The following is a 12,802-nucleotide window of genomic DNA, read 5'->3' on the forward strand; positions in this document are numbered from 1 at the left end:
GCAGCATTGTACCCTCGATGGATTGTTGACTTGGTTTCTGAGCAGCATTGCACCTCGATGGATTGTTGACTTGGTTTCTGAGCAGCATTGTACCTCGATGGATTGTTGACTTGGTTTCTGAGCAGCATTGCACCTCGATGGAATAAAGATGGCACCTTTGCTGGAATATTGCTAAAGTGGCGTGAAACCAAACTCACTCACTACATATTTCTCAGTCTGATCAATTACTATAATTCTGCATCGTGGGAGAACATGTATACTGATATATAAATATATGTGTGGTGCTTACTGTGTTATTCCAAATGTACAGTTCTTATTTCATTCAAGTCATCCTGATTTCTCATCTCTGCATCAATACTTCTTCAGAACAAAGGTTCACGCTTGAATGTAAAGCAGGCCAAAAGCATCGCACTGATGGAGGAATAAGATGCTGTTGGAAAATAACGACAGATGACCCATGTGGACCAGGTGGGTTTGTTATGTATACAGCCTCATATATTGGACCAATGTAAAAGAATAAAAAACCTAGTTATCATTAAGTTACGTGGTTACTCAGCCTTTGAAATTGTGCAAGGGAAAACTTTAATGCTGGTCATCCTCGTTGTCAGGAACAATTGTTACACCATCACGCTGTGTATGAAGATATAGGGTCACCATATGGGAAATTTCACTGAAGTAGTAGACAGGATGGTGGTACGGGATCAGGGTAATCTAAAGCTTCATTTAATAGATGAAGCCTTAGTCAGACCCTTCCCATTACCATCTACTATAAAGCTTTATTTCATAAAATAAGACTTTAGTCGGGGACGCTACTATAGCGGACGTTGGTATCTTACCTCTATGTCGTGTTGGTAGGAGGTAGCATTGTGCCATACGGTACAATCAATAATTCTTCTCTCACAAACCCTCTGCCGGGACCATCCATCAAGTAGTTCGTTTTATCTATGTCAACATGCCGCTATGTCACGTTGACCTCGACGAAACAGTTTAACGTGAATCGCCTAGGATCTCTTTGGTGTTGGTAATGAAAGCTTGCTGGGCTTTTCGTACCCCCTGTTCTATGTACTTTTTTTTCTCGTCTTCGCTGATAGTAGTACTTTTACGAGACTTGGACCGGATTTCTTGTTTCATTCTATGATATTTTGCGAGTTCAGAGAGGACTAAACGAAACTCCTCCTCCGAGATTTTGTTATCAGTGAGTGCCGTGGAAATATGATCATCTATTGTGTTAAGCTTTGCTTCAGCCAGAACTCTGATCTCATCATGCTTCAATGCCTTACGTTGCAGTCTGCGAGAAACAAACTTAAATACCAATCCAGCCAACCCTGACACCCCAGCCGTTATTTCAATACCCAACACTATGGGTGCGGCCACGATGGTTGTCAGCAACCCAACACCTGCCACCCCTAGTCCCATGCTAGTTGCCATCAGGGTAGTATCGGCCCCATCCACGATGTTGAAAGCTCTATGGTACTTCTTACACAGTGCTTTCCGCTTATCACGATCTTGTTCTAGTTGGCGTCTTACATCACATAATTGTCTCAAGCTTAAACCCGTCTCACGGTTTCCAGGGTCTTTACTACTTCATCTATGCCTGGATACAGTCCCATCCTATAATATATATTACAAAAGATATTTTAATTGGGCATCACTTAATAGTTGGCCAACGTACCTGAGGCTTATAAAACTTAGATTCTCATATGTGTAGATACGGGAAGGGTCAATAGGTAACTTTTGGTCTATCTCAACATCATTGCAGTTTATTATGGGGGTAGTAATCCCTGTTGGGAGTCCCCAATCGTATATCCGCGAATATGCAAGATAAAACCTGATGTTAAGGGGGTCGTTACCCCAACGTATTGTTACACCAGGTAAAAGTTCCAAGTTTGGGGATGGGTCAAGGTCATCCAAATCAAACTTATCCTTGTAACCGACTTCTCACGATGAGTGTGGAGTTTGTTTCCATACCCTAACCCCTATTATGGAATGATGGTGGTGGGTGGCTATTAACTGAGACTTCCTGGCTGAAATTAACAGGGTGTCCCTAGGCCAATATTCAGAGTTAGAAACTATCATCCTTTCAGTTGGAATGAAAGACGTGAGCAAGGTACCGTTGTTCCTAATTTCAGAGACATAACCATCTTTGTCTAGTGAGATATAAGGTGCGGTGGTAGTCGCGTTGATCACCCATTTAGGTTCTTTAAAGACTGCCAGGTCCTGCATTATGTACACACCGTTGTTAAATAATAGGGCGTATGAGGTGTTTTATGACCAGGCTTATCAAATCCCTCCGTGTCCCTAGATCGTTAAAAGCATTAGTGTTGGGGTGAAGCCAAGACATTTCTATAATACTATTACGATATAATTTCCAACTAGTGTTCTGGTACTAATTCAGGGATATAGCTCAATCCCATAATATATTTTTAATTGGGTTTCATTTAACCTTCGATTAATGTACTTAAAGCCGATAATACTTAGATTAGCGATGTGTAAAAAGCGGGTCTTAGCTCACGTCCATTAAAGAGGCGAACCCCATCAAGGGTTGGTACAGGGTGTTTCCTGATACCTTAATAATACAACGTTGGTTATTACACCTGGCTTCCCAACCTATCACCATATCATCTATAATGCTAATATAACTACTAGTCAAACTTATATCTCCGAGATAGGCGTCTATGATGAATGTGAAGTTTTCCGCAACATTTCTAAAACCTCTTGGTTGTCGAGTAATTTGATCTCTATCTTTACCCTCCCACTGTCTGAAGCTAACATGTTGCCGAAAGTGGTCTGGTATTGGTATGACTTGTACACTAGATTCGAACGAAGCGATCCTATAATCATACCGTTGTTCCTAATCTGGGAGATAGTATTCTTTTGTTTCAGGGAGATATAAGGTGAGGTGAGGGTTAAGTTGACTAACCATTCAGGCTCTTTAAAATCTGATAAGCGACACCGCCTATACGTTGTCTTTCAAGTGCAGGATGTATAAGGTGTCTTCCTCACCAGGCTGATCGAATCCCTCCGTGTCCCCTAAGTGGTTAATCGTAGTGTTGGCGAATCAAGACATTGCTATATTATTACGAGATAATTTCCAACTGGTTTTCTGATAATAGTTCAGGGTGCACTTCACCCCATGAAGTGTATGTTGTCGGTAGGAATATCTTGGTTAGTGATATAGTGTCTTCCACGACCACGGTGACACCCTGCAGACTGGTTTTGAGTCGACACCCACCCATGCGTAGCGTTGCAAGCGTGATACTGTTGTTGTTTCCCCCGGGTTTGACCCCCTCACGATCTCTACATCATTCGCGATGGTTCCCTAGGTAGACTTGGATGACCAGTGTTGAGTTAAGCGGTAGACTCTCCAGGATCCTGACCACACCTTCGAATTCAGACACCAACTGCAATACCGCGTTTTGCATCCCCGCTTTACTCGATAGCATGTGGGCTGCCATACTGGCGAGTGGGCTGATGACTCACGCTTCGTCTCTGAGTCGGGATGTAAAGCCACGAAAGCAGGGTTCCGTTGTTCACGCGACTTTGTTTAGGTGGTTGTCTTTGTTATCCGTAAACACGTAGGGGAGCCGAGTCTAATATTGAGAAACCAGTCGACTTTACCGGTAATAACACCCACTTGTCATCATCGGTGAAAGCTTGGCGTATCACGGCTTGTTTGAGGCGGACGGTAGTGCTCTCAACATCGGTTAAGTCGAACAGTTTGCCCCGTATGGGTATATCATCCAGTTATCATCCCGGTGGTGACAAGGGTGTACTTAGTGTTGACTGCCGCTCTTGAGGTATCTACTATATCGCTTAGGTTGCTAGTACCACTGGAAACTTCAACGCGTTTATAAATGCTGTTTTTAAGTTGCAAGGCGTACACTTTACCATCTACTTCGTGTCGTCGAATCGGCGTGTGTCCCGGATCGGAGATCCCCACATTGATGCATTTTTTCAACTTCATTCCGGGACCTTGTCGCTGGTCATTTTATGTGCAGCGTTAAGCTGAGGTATCCTATATTCACGAGATTATGATTTATATCTAACACCGATATTATCAGCTCAGGGATGTTGCCCTGGGTTAACCTCTTATATTGCCACGTTGAAAGCGACTTCGGTTCTGCCGTCGTTGTATTTCTCCGTTTAACGGCACTGCTCTAAGTATAGTGGAAGGGTGACCTCCTTGAATATTGTCCGTTGTGCTAACCTGGTTGAGATGAATGCACAGCTCTCGATGCGGTACTAAGTCGGGTAACTTAGTGCCTGTGACTGTAGTCGTTGGTTTTACCTCGTCAGGCGGCATACCGAGTGTTCTAGCCAATGGTCGACCTAGCCGCCAGGAGTTTCTTCCGTTGTTGATTAACACCACTGTACCGTTTGAGTCGTTCATCTTGAGTTCGGCTCCCAATGGTTTGAATACCTCGTCGCTTAGAGAGCACTGCGCTGTAGTAACCGTCAATTATCTTGTTGCTAAGCGCCACCTACGAACAGTTTATTGTTGTTAAGCGTTGATGTTAGTCCATCGTGGTAGGTAGGTTATATCGCACAGTGCTATTTCGAGTTGACCCGGCGTGTTATCGATGCGTCGTCAGCTGAGCGGCCTCGCCGCTCGTTATTCCTGGAAGTGTTATGTACATGTTATATAAACTCATTATATAATAGTTTTAAAACATGAAGATCGTGGTTCGCTGATGGATTGTATTTGACGCCCAGTTCATAGATGTGTTCGATAAGTATAAGTTTTCGGTGACTAGCGTTAAGACAGTGCACGCTTGGTTCAACAACCCGATGCAGTTCTGGCAGAATCAACTCAACCGCGTGTAGTGCGCTACAGCGGGGTGTGGTGTATCCGACACTAGGCGTGGACCGCTGAGTCAGTCTGTGTTCACGTTTCACGTGTACTACCAGGTCAGGCGTATCCTCAAAGAGATCAGCGCCCCGCTCTCACAGGAAAAGGCGTGGAATGCAGTAAACAACCAATACGATAGACGGGCCTACTGACGTATTTGCAAAGCGAATTCGAATCGATACTAAAGCGGATTGGCGTTTGCGGGACCGAACCACGGATTGGGTATTCCTATTGTTCACAACATGCCTCTCGTGGAAGCCAGCGAGAAGTTGCAAGATTGGGGATACAAGTCGTATCATCATATCACAACCAACGAGTGGGATGACCGTTACATGGCATTCGACGACAGTAAGGATTATCGAGTTTGGAGGTTCGAGCAGGGTGGTGATTGGAAAAATTCATGTTGGAAGCGAAAGGGTATACCGTGCGGGACCGAGCGCTTGAATATTTCTTCGATTCGAGCGTGCGTGTGGGCACTGTTGGGTCGCGCCAGAGGCATAAGCGTTCAAATATCCTAGGTAAAGGGACTGCTACGGCCTTTGCAGAAACAATTCGTTGTCAGCGTAGAGGATGCTATCAATGCTCCAGTTGATCTCCGAGTGCCATCAAGCGCTACCAAGGCGTGTTGGAATACGCCAGGTCGAAAAGTCGACTCGTGTTCGGCGTGGGACTGTACATGGCTCCGGCGATATGCAACTGAGAAAAAAAAATGGTGGGCTACAACAACGAAATAATTGTAGCCACGGCCGGACCAAAAGTTGAAGCGTCAACCTAGATGTCAACGTCCCCGTCCACCACCACCCGACCCGGTGAAGCGGGTATAGTGGCGCCATCCCGGAACCTAGGGTTCAACACACACACCTACAGCCCCAGTCTGCACCCACTGTGGGTTCACAGCACATCGATCGTAAAACAGCCATGGTGGTTGGTGGGGTGGCTTTGGGGCTCATTTGGTTAAAATTCCTTAGCGCTACGTACACCAAACCAGCTACTGCGGCGATGGCTGCCCACAGGTTTTGACTGAGCCGCGTAGCAGTTTTAGCTAAAACACTCAGCAACCCGAGGCGATGCTACCCAGGATGCCAGGCAGGGCTTGACCTTACCAGCCAGTTTAGCTAGAGTTTCTCCTAGTTTTTAATCCACTCTTTGACACCACCTGTGCCACCACCACCGCCGCCGGCAGGCGTACCCCCACTAAGTGACACCACCAGGGTAGATATGATGAAGCCCAATGCAGTCAGAATGCTGGCGATGGTGATGCCTTGTTCACGGAACAGGATTCGGATCCTGTCAGCTAACGTGGTGTCTTGGTGGAGGGCTCGATCAACGGTTTCCCGCACACGGCTGACCTGGGATCGAAGCTGGTCTCGGAAGGAGGATGCCGTTTCCAGCCGGTCTTCCTTTCCTCTTCAAATTACGTATTCGTTCCTCGATGGTGGCTTTCAGAGACTTCGTCCTCCGTTTCACCGAGTTTGACCTTTTCATGGGCGATATGGTCGTCTATCGCGTCCAGTTTGGCCGTGTTGTTCACGAGATGGCGCGAATGGTTTGCATGGCCATGTCCAGCCCCGCAGTTCAGCGGTAAATTGAATCGGGTAAGGGTTTGTCATGGTAGGTGGCCAACAGCTTTTCAATGTTATCAGTCATGTCTTGATCCGATGTGGCCCTGATGTCTTGCAGATCTTGAAGGGGAAGGGCTTTAGGCCGTGCGCCCGTAATCTATGAAGCCTAGTTCATCGCGAATAAAGTCACCTCCATGGCGACTGCCGGTGTTGATAAAGCAAGCGGTTCTCTAGTCGCTTATTCATGAGATCGATCTCTGGGTGAGCCCTCAATGCATGGCGTGCCCTTACCATCGACAAAAACTTGGAATATTCTCGCCCCCCGGCTCTCACGTAATTTCTATCCTCTTTTAAACCATCGTAAAACCCGTTGTGGCCTGCTTCACGAGTTCGTTGCCTTGCGAGAATGAGGTTTCATCATCCACGGCACTATCATCCCACATATCATCCATAGGTATTTCTTCATGACCGCCTTCAGCCATTATTTAGTATTAAAACTTATATATTTCATTTTATATAACAATATGCGGTAGAAAACTAGATCCTTTCAGAAGATCGAGAGCCACTAGGTGTCAAAGCCGTGCGTCAGTCGGTGACCATCACCAACAATCCCAGCAAGATAGACCAGAATCAAGCGCTGCTGGTTAGATTTCCAAACCTTAGCGCGAATGATCTCATTGTACCAGGCACTGTTAGACTGGCGTTCAACATCACGTTGACCTCCGACAGCGACAAAGCGAGCTAGTGCGGAGCGTGGGTCGAGCTATCATCAAGAAAGCGACCATCAAGATCACGGTAGCGAGGTGCTGAGTATCGGCGATAGCGGCGTCTTTCACTGCTACAAGGACCTCTGGAAGCGAGGAGAAGCAGCGTCAATGGCGTGTACCAAGGTATCAGTAAATCGACCAGGTCGGCGCGTGGGTATGCCTTCACGGCAGACCAGTTAGACAAGCTATCAGGCGGTGAAAGGCCATCGGCTCAAGCGTCACGGGGAACCCGGTTCTGCGTGCGCTCGACTTCGAGTTGCTCACGGAACACAGCGCCGTTTTACCAAGCAGCGCTGGGTGATAGGCTTGAATCACGAGCTAACGTTTGCGACTACAGTAAAGTAGTGCGTCGCCCGAGCGGCGATGAGGCCAGTTATACCATAGACAACATCTCTCTGGAGTTCGACATGGTCACTAACCCAGAGCTGGCAAGGCAGGTTCGAAACCAGTACTTTCGGGTAATGTAGCCATCCTGTACGATCGTATACTGAGGCATAGATCCATCGTGCGGGATAAGAGCGACACTGTGTGGAATATCAACCTGAGCGTGCGGTAGCGATCTATGAAAGGCATCCTGGTAGTTCCTGTGGAGGATTACGAGCCGTTCGGAGGGACAGCGAAGTTTTCAACCCAGAGATCGAAAGGTGGAAGTGACCATCGGTACCCAACCAGCTGTTTAGTCATGGTATGCGTGCGTACCAGCAGTGGGATGAGATAAAAAGCTGCCGAGCAAACATCCATATATAGCCAAAGACCTGGACCTATCCTCCATTACAAATCGGTGAATACTTAACTAACAAATGCAGCGCTGTGGTTGGACATGCGATCCACTGATGACGATAAACTACACGTAGCGGCCGTAGAATAGACAATGGTAGCGAAGGAATTACTATCCAGATTACCAAGAAGGCTCAACCCGCTGGCAAGTTGAAATTATATCTATACGTTATTATGGACGCGCAACTTAATATAGACAATGGGAGATTCGTGCAAGCCATTTACTGATTTGCCTGGCGGCAAGCCATCTACTGATTTGCCCCGCGACCCACACTGCGCCATAGTGTGCGGGCAGACTGGCTGTGGGAAGACCGTTTTCGTGTTGGATATGTTGGAGGGGTACTACAGGGATGTGTTCGACCACATCGTTATCATGTGTCCTACTCTGAGCATGAATAAAGCGTACGGAAAGACCTTGGGTGATGGCGGACCCTGACGTACACAGAGTCGATCCGGGGCCACGTCTACAGGACTGGTTAAAAGCTTACCATATGAAATTTAAAGGAAAGTCGGCGCTGTTCATACTGGGCGACTGCAGCTATCGCGAGATAACAAAAAGAGATATGCTATCGTACCTGGCATTTTCAGGCCGACACGCAAAGCACAGCGTCTGGGTGCTAACGCAGAAGTTCAACTCGGTGTTGAAAGACCTCAGGGAGCAGACGCGATGGGTTGCCTTATTTCACTGCAAGGACAGGGATTCGTTCGAAGAGTGTTTGAGAGAGAACGATGTGATGAGCAAATTAGAACGGGAACGGGTGAAGAAACAGCTCGCTGAAACTAAACACGCTAAGCTCGTGCTCAAGACAGACCAACCAGTAGCCTATAGTGTGTTTTAGCTTAGCAATGCTTAGCAATGCTTAGCAATGCTTAGTAAATTCTTAGCAATGCTTAGTAAATGCTTAGCAAAGCTTAGCAATGCTTAGTATAAATACTTAGCATTTAGTTATAGCTATGACATTTGAAGTGCTCGTCGTGTTCAACTTAACCTTTATTTCTCTGTGTTTCGCTTATATCGTATATTATATTGTTAAAACTAAAACTTACTTATCATATTATAGGATGGAGTGTGAGGAGTTGCTAGAGCAACTGTTGGTACCCCAAATACAGGTGGATGATGATAAGCGAGAGAAACTGGTGGCGTTGGCTGTTGGTGGCAAAGCCAAACATTACTTTGGGGAGTACACTCCGGATAAAATTCACAAAATGTCAGCCGAAGAAATCGATAAACTGTACGCTAAATACGAGACTAGACTAGGTGCAGAGATGACAAAGACAATAGGATCGGCTATGACCCAGATATACACTGGTATTGCGTCATACTTCCTTCCCATCCCCCCGGAGCGTCGACTTTACCTGTGGGAAGACTTAGAGAAAGACCCTTTTATCGAACCGCCTTGAGCTCTATTAGCTGCGAGCTGTACCACAAATCACGGTATGTTGTTAGCCCCGGTGGCGGCGATTATCACAGCAAAGCATTGTCAATTTGAGAGGAAAAATAATAATAATAGTATAGATGGATGCTGCACAGGAGACCCCCAAGGAGGAGACCCCTTCAGAGGAGACCCCACCCCAACTGGAGGAGACCCCCTCACAGGTGACTGTGAACCCTCCCACAGTCACCAGGCAGAAGAATCCTAAGAGAGTAGCTGCCGGTAAAAAACGGTGGTGTAACCAACATAAAATTATCAGGGTGACTCACCCGGAGCGACTCTTGTTGGTTGTATGCGCAACTGCTGCCGTGGCTATCTCGTGGTTATATACACGACACAGGGATCCCAGGGAGGAACCCCCACAATTAGAGGTCAACCCGCATATCATGTTATAATTTAATATATTTATATCATATACATAATGTCTGAGGGGAAAGCGTTCGTCAGCGGCGCATACCACGCCACCGTGGTTAGCCAGTCTAGCCGTAGGATATATTTCGGTTGACCAAAATGGTGCTTAAACAACCAACTATCAAGCTAGATTTCAACCTTCAGGATATGGGTATGCTAATAATGAACCTTGGTATGGCGATGGCCACAAAAGACATCCTAGTAAAACAAGGAATAATACCTGAAGATATTATGAAATAAATATAAGGATGGCTACGATTGCTATGATGGTCGGTGGTGCGTTAGTGAATGCCCTGGCATTTTCGGGAGTAATTTCCTCTTCTCTAAACTCACGAGAGTCACTGCGGCTGAAATACAGAGGAGAGGAAGCGTACGATCTCGCTATTGAGAACTTACAAATAGCACAGGCGATGCAGCTAAACAACGCCTCCAGCGGATCGATTACATTAACGAACAACTCAGGCGTGAAAACCATGCCGTTCAAACATTCCACGATGTCGGCGGCCTTGGCGAGACAATACTACTTATTAACTGGTAAGCGATTGGAGCCACTACAGAAGCCAACACTTTCGCTCAGTACTACACACCATCCAAGGGACAAATGGACCGTGAACTGACCTTCATAGCTGGGTGTAGCGGCGACTGCTTTGGTTGTGAAGCAATTAGACTAATACACATATAAGTATGCTAAACATGTATAGATGCGAATACATACTTATGGGGAAGACCGAGACCTGTGGTAGGGTATGCGGTACTCATGGGTACTGTTATTTCCACATGGGAAGTCCCAACTACTCGTGTTCTGTGTGTGGTATAGGAGTCAAAGGACACTATTGTTTATGTAAAGCTCACGGGGCTAGCGTAGTCAGACATCACCTCATCTCTGAGAATAAAAAGGCCTACATAAAAGAGCGTGGCGATTTCTCAAGATAGACCCCAATTAGAGATTATTACACACTTACGTATAGATATGTTTGTGGAACTTGATCCCAGTGAAGACATAGAATCTCAGGTAAAAAACATACTCAAAGATAAACTAAACTTCAGATTTCAGGTAATATTGAAAATGGTATGGATTAAAGATGGTGTTAAGTATACTCGTCCCTTCGTATGTGTGGGGACCATCACGACTCAACACCAGATAGATTGTTTTACAAGTATATCGAATACCTGCTAAACTTCAAGAAATACTATATCAAACAGTGTGAGCACTGGATCGAAACAGCCCATCTAAAAATAGTTCATTGGGGTAACGGAGAGGATATATAATTTTTACATTTACGTGGCCCAATTAGACATTAATTCCTTAGGTGTAATGCGCAATTATGAATACTATACAGTTAAATGCGCACTGGTAGCTGTAGGTAAGTATTTAAGAGGCTGGCGCTTGGCGTTGATAGGAATATAGATGTCTCAGATATTAAGCCCCTGATAGATGATAAAATAAAACAGGAACTAGCCAGTCTTGGAAGTATCAAATTTCAAATCACAATTAAAATGACACTCGAAAAAGAGCGTGGGGATGTTACCGAATGCGTTCAGCCTTACTTCGAGGTGTACAAGAGGTCGTGACCCAGATAGAGACTATAAACACATCGATCGATAATAGTTTTCAGCAGATACAGGAATACCTAGAACGCTACACACACTTGGGATCCGGGTGGGCTGTAGATAAAATCGATATTGTCTATCTAGACATAGCTAACTACGTGCCGTTCAAAGGCGGGTCATACCTAGACTTGCCTCCCTACTATAAGAAAAAACAGGCCATAGTAAGCGTTAAGAATAGAGGAAACGATTGCTTGAGATTAGCTATCAGATCAGCCTTGTTTCCAGCTGACACTAATTCGAACAGGCCTTCTAGTTATCCCCAAGACGATGGACTCAACTGGGATGGTATAGATGAACCAACCCCCATATCCCAGATCACTAAAGTAGAAAAACAGAATAATCTAGCTATAAATGTCTTTGGACACGAAGACGACACAACAATAATACACAGGCTCAGCTCGTTGGTGGGAAAGGGGGGGAACCCCCCTCGTGTTATCAATATATTTATGATCCAACGAGGTGAAAAGTATCACTACACGTGGATAAAACATTTCAGCCGGTTGTTGTACGACCAGTCGAAACACGGTGGGAAAAAACACTTTTGTATGCGATGTCTGCACGGTTTCAGCCGAGCTGATTTATTAGAATCCCACCAGGAGTATTGTCAAGGTGTGGGACAGGACGGCTATACGATCGACATGCCGAGGAAGGTGACAATATCCTAAAATTCTACAACCACAAGCACCAAATGTCTGTTCCTTATATTATATACGCCGACTTTGAAGCCTTGGTCAAACCTGTTGATATTGGGGGTACTCCAACCACACTCAAAACACAAGAGCATGAAGCATGTGGATTTGGATACATAGTCGATCCGTTGTGACGGGAAAGCGAAATCTCCGTAGTGTACAGGGGTTCTGGCGGTTGAAAGGTTTCTAAAGTGTTTGAAGGAGGAAGAAGAAATTATTAGGGGAAAAGTTGCATAGAATCGCTCCCATGCGTATGACCCAAGCCGACAGGTTAGCTCACTCCCGTAGCATTAACTGTCACGTGTGTGACTCACCACTGAACGGTGATTCGGTGAGAGATCACTGTCACATAACCGGTAAGTATAGAGGCGCTCATAGCGAGTGTAACCTCAAGCTTAGAATCAACCCTAAGACAATAAACATTCCCGTTGTCTTTCACAACTTGAGAGGAAGTACGACTCTCACTTAATCATGCAGGCCATCGCGAAAATCGATGGTAATATAGCGATGCATCCCCAACAACATGGAGAAATATCTCTCTTTCAGCTTAGGCGGACTTAGGTTCATTGACTCGTGTCAATTTCTATTGTCGTCATTAGCCAGCCTGATTAAAGCTAACGATACCTTCCCTATCACCGATCGATACACAGGCGCCGAGACTAGATCTCTGCTTATGAGAAAAGGTGTGTATCCCTATGAGTAC

The 12,802-nt window shown here is 45.7% G+C and overlaps 1 protein-coding gene across 1 annotated transcript in view; it reads left to right on the forward strand.

Annotated features, from left to right (window-relative positions):
* Positions 1-388: 388 nt before the first annotated feature.
* The window catches only part of LOC124285704, a 60,010-nt gene continuing 47,596 nt past the window's right edge, over positions 389-12,802 (forward strand). The window contains exon 1 of the mRNA XM_046721981.1: positions 389-468. The gene's annotated coding sequence lies outside the window, so the exon portion shown is untranslated. The remainder of the gene's footprint in view (positions 469-12,802) is intronic.

The sequence above is a fragment of the Haliotis rubra genome, unplaced genomic scaffold (assembly GCF_003918875.1).
Source record: "Haliotis rubra isolate DU_JTF1 unplaced genomic scaffold, ASM391887v1 Scf367, whole genome shotgun sequence".
Classification (NCBI taxonomy): domain Eukaryota; kingdom Metazoa; phylum Mollusca; class Gastropoda; order Lepetellida; family Haliotidae; genus Haliotis; species Haliotis rubra.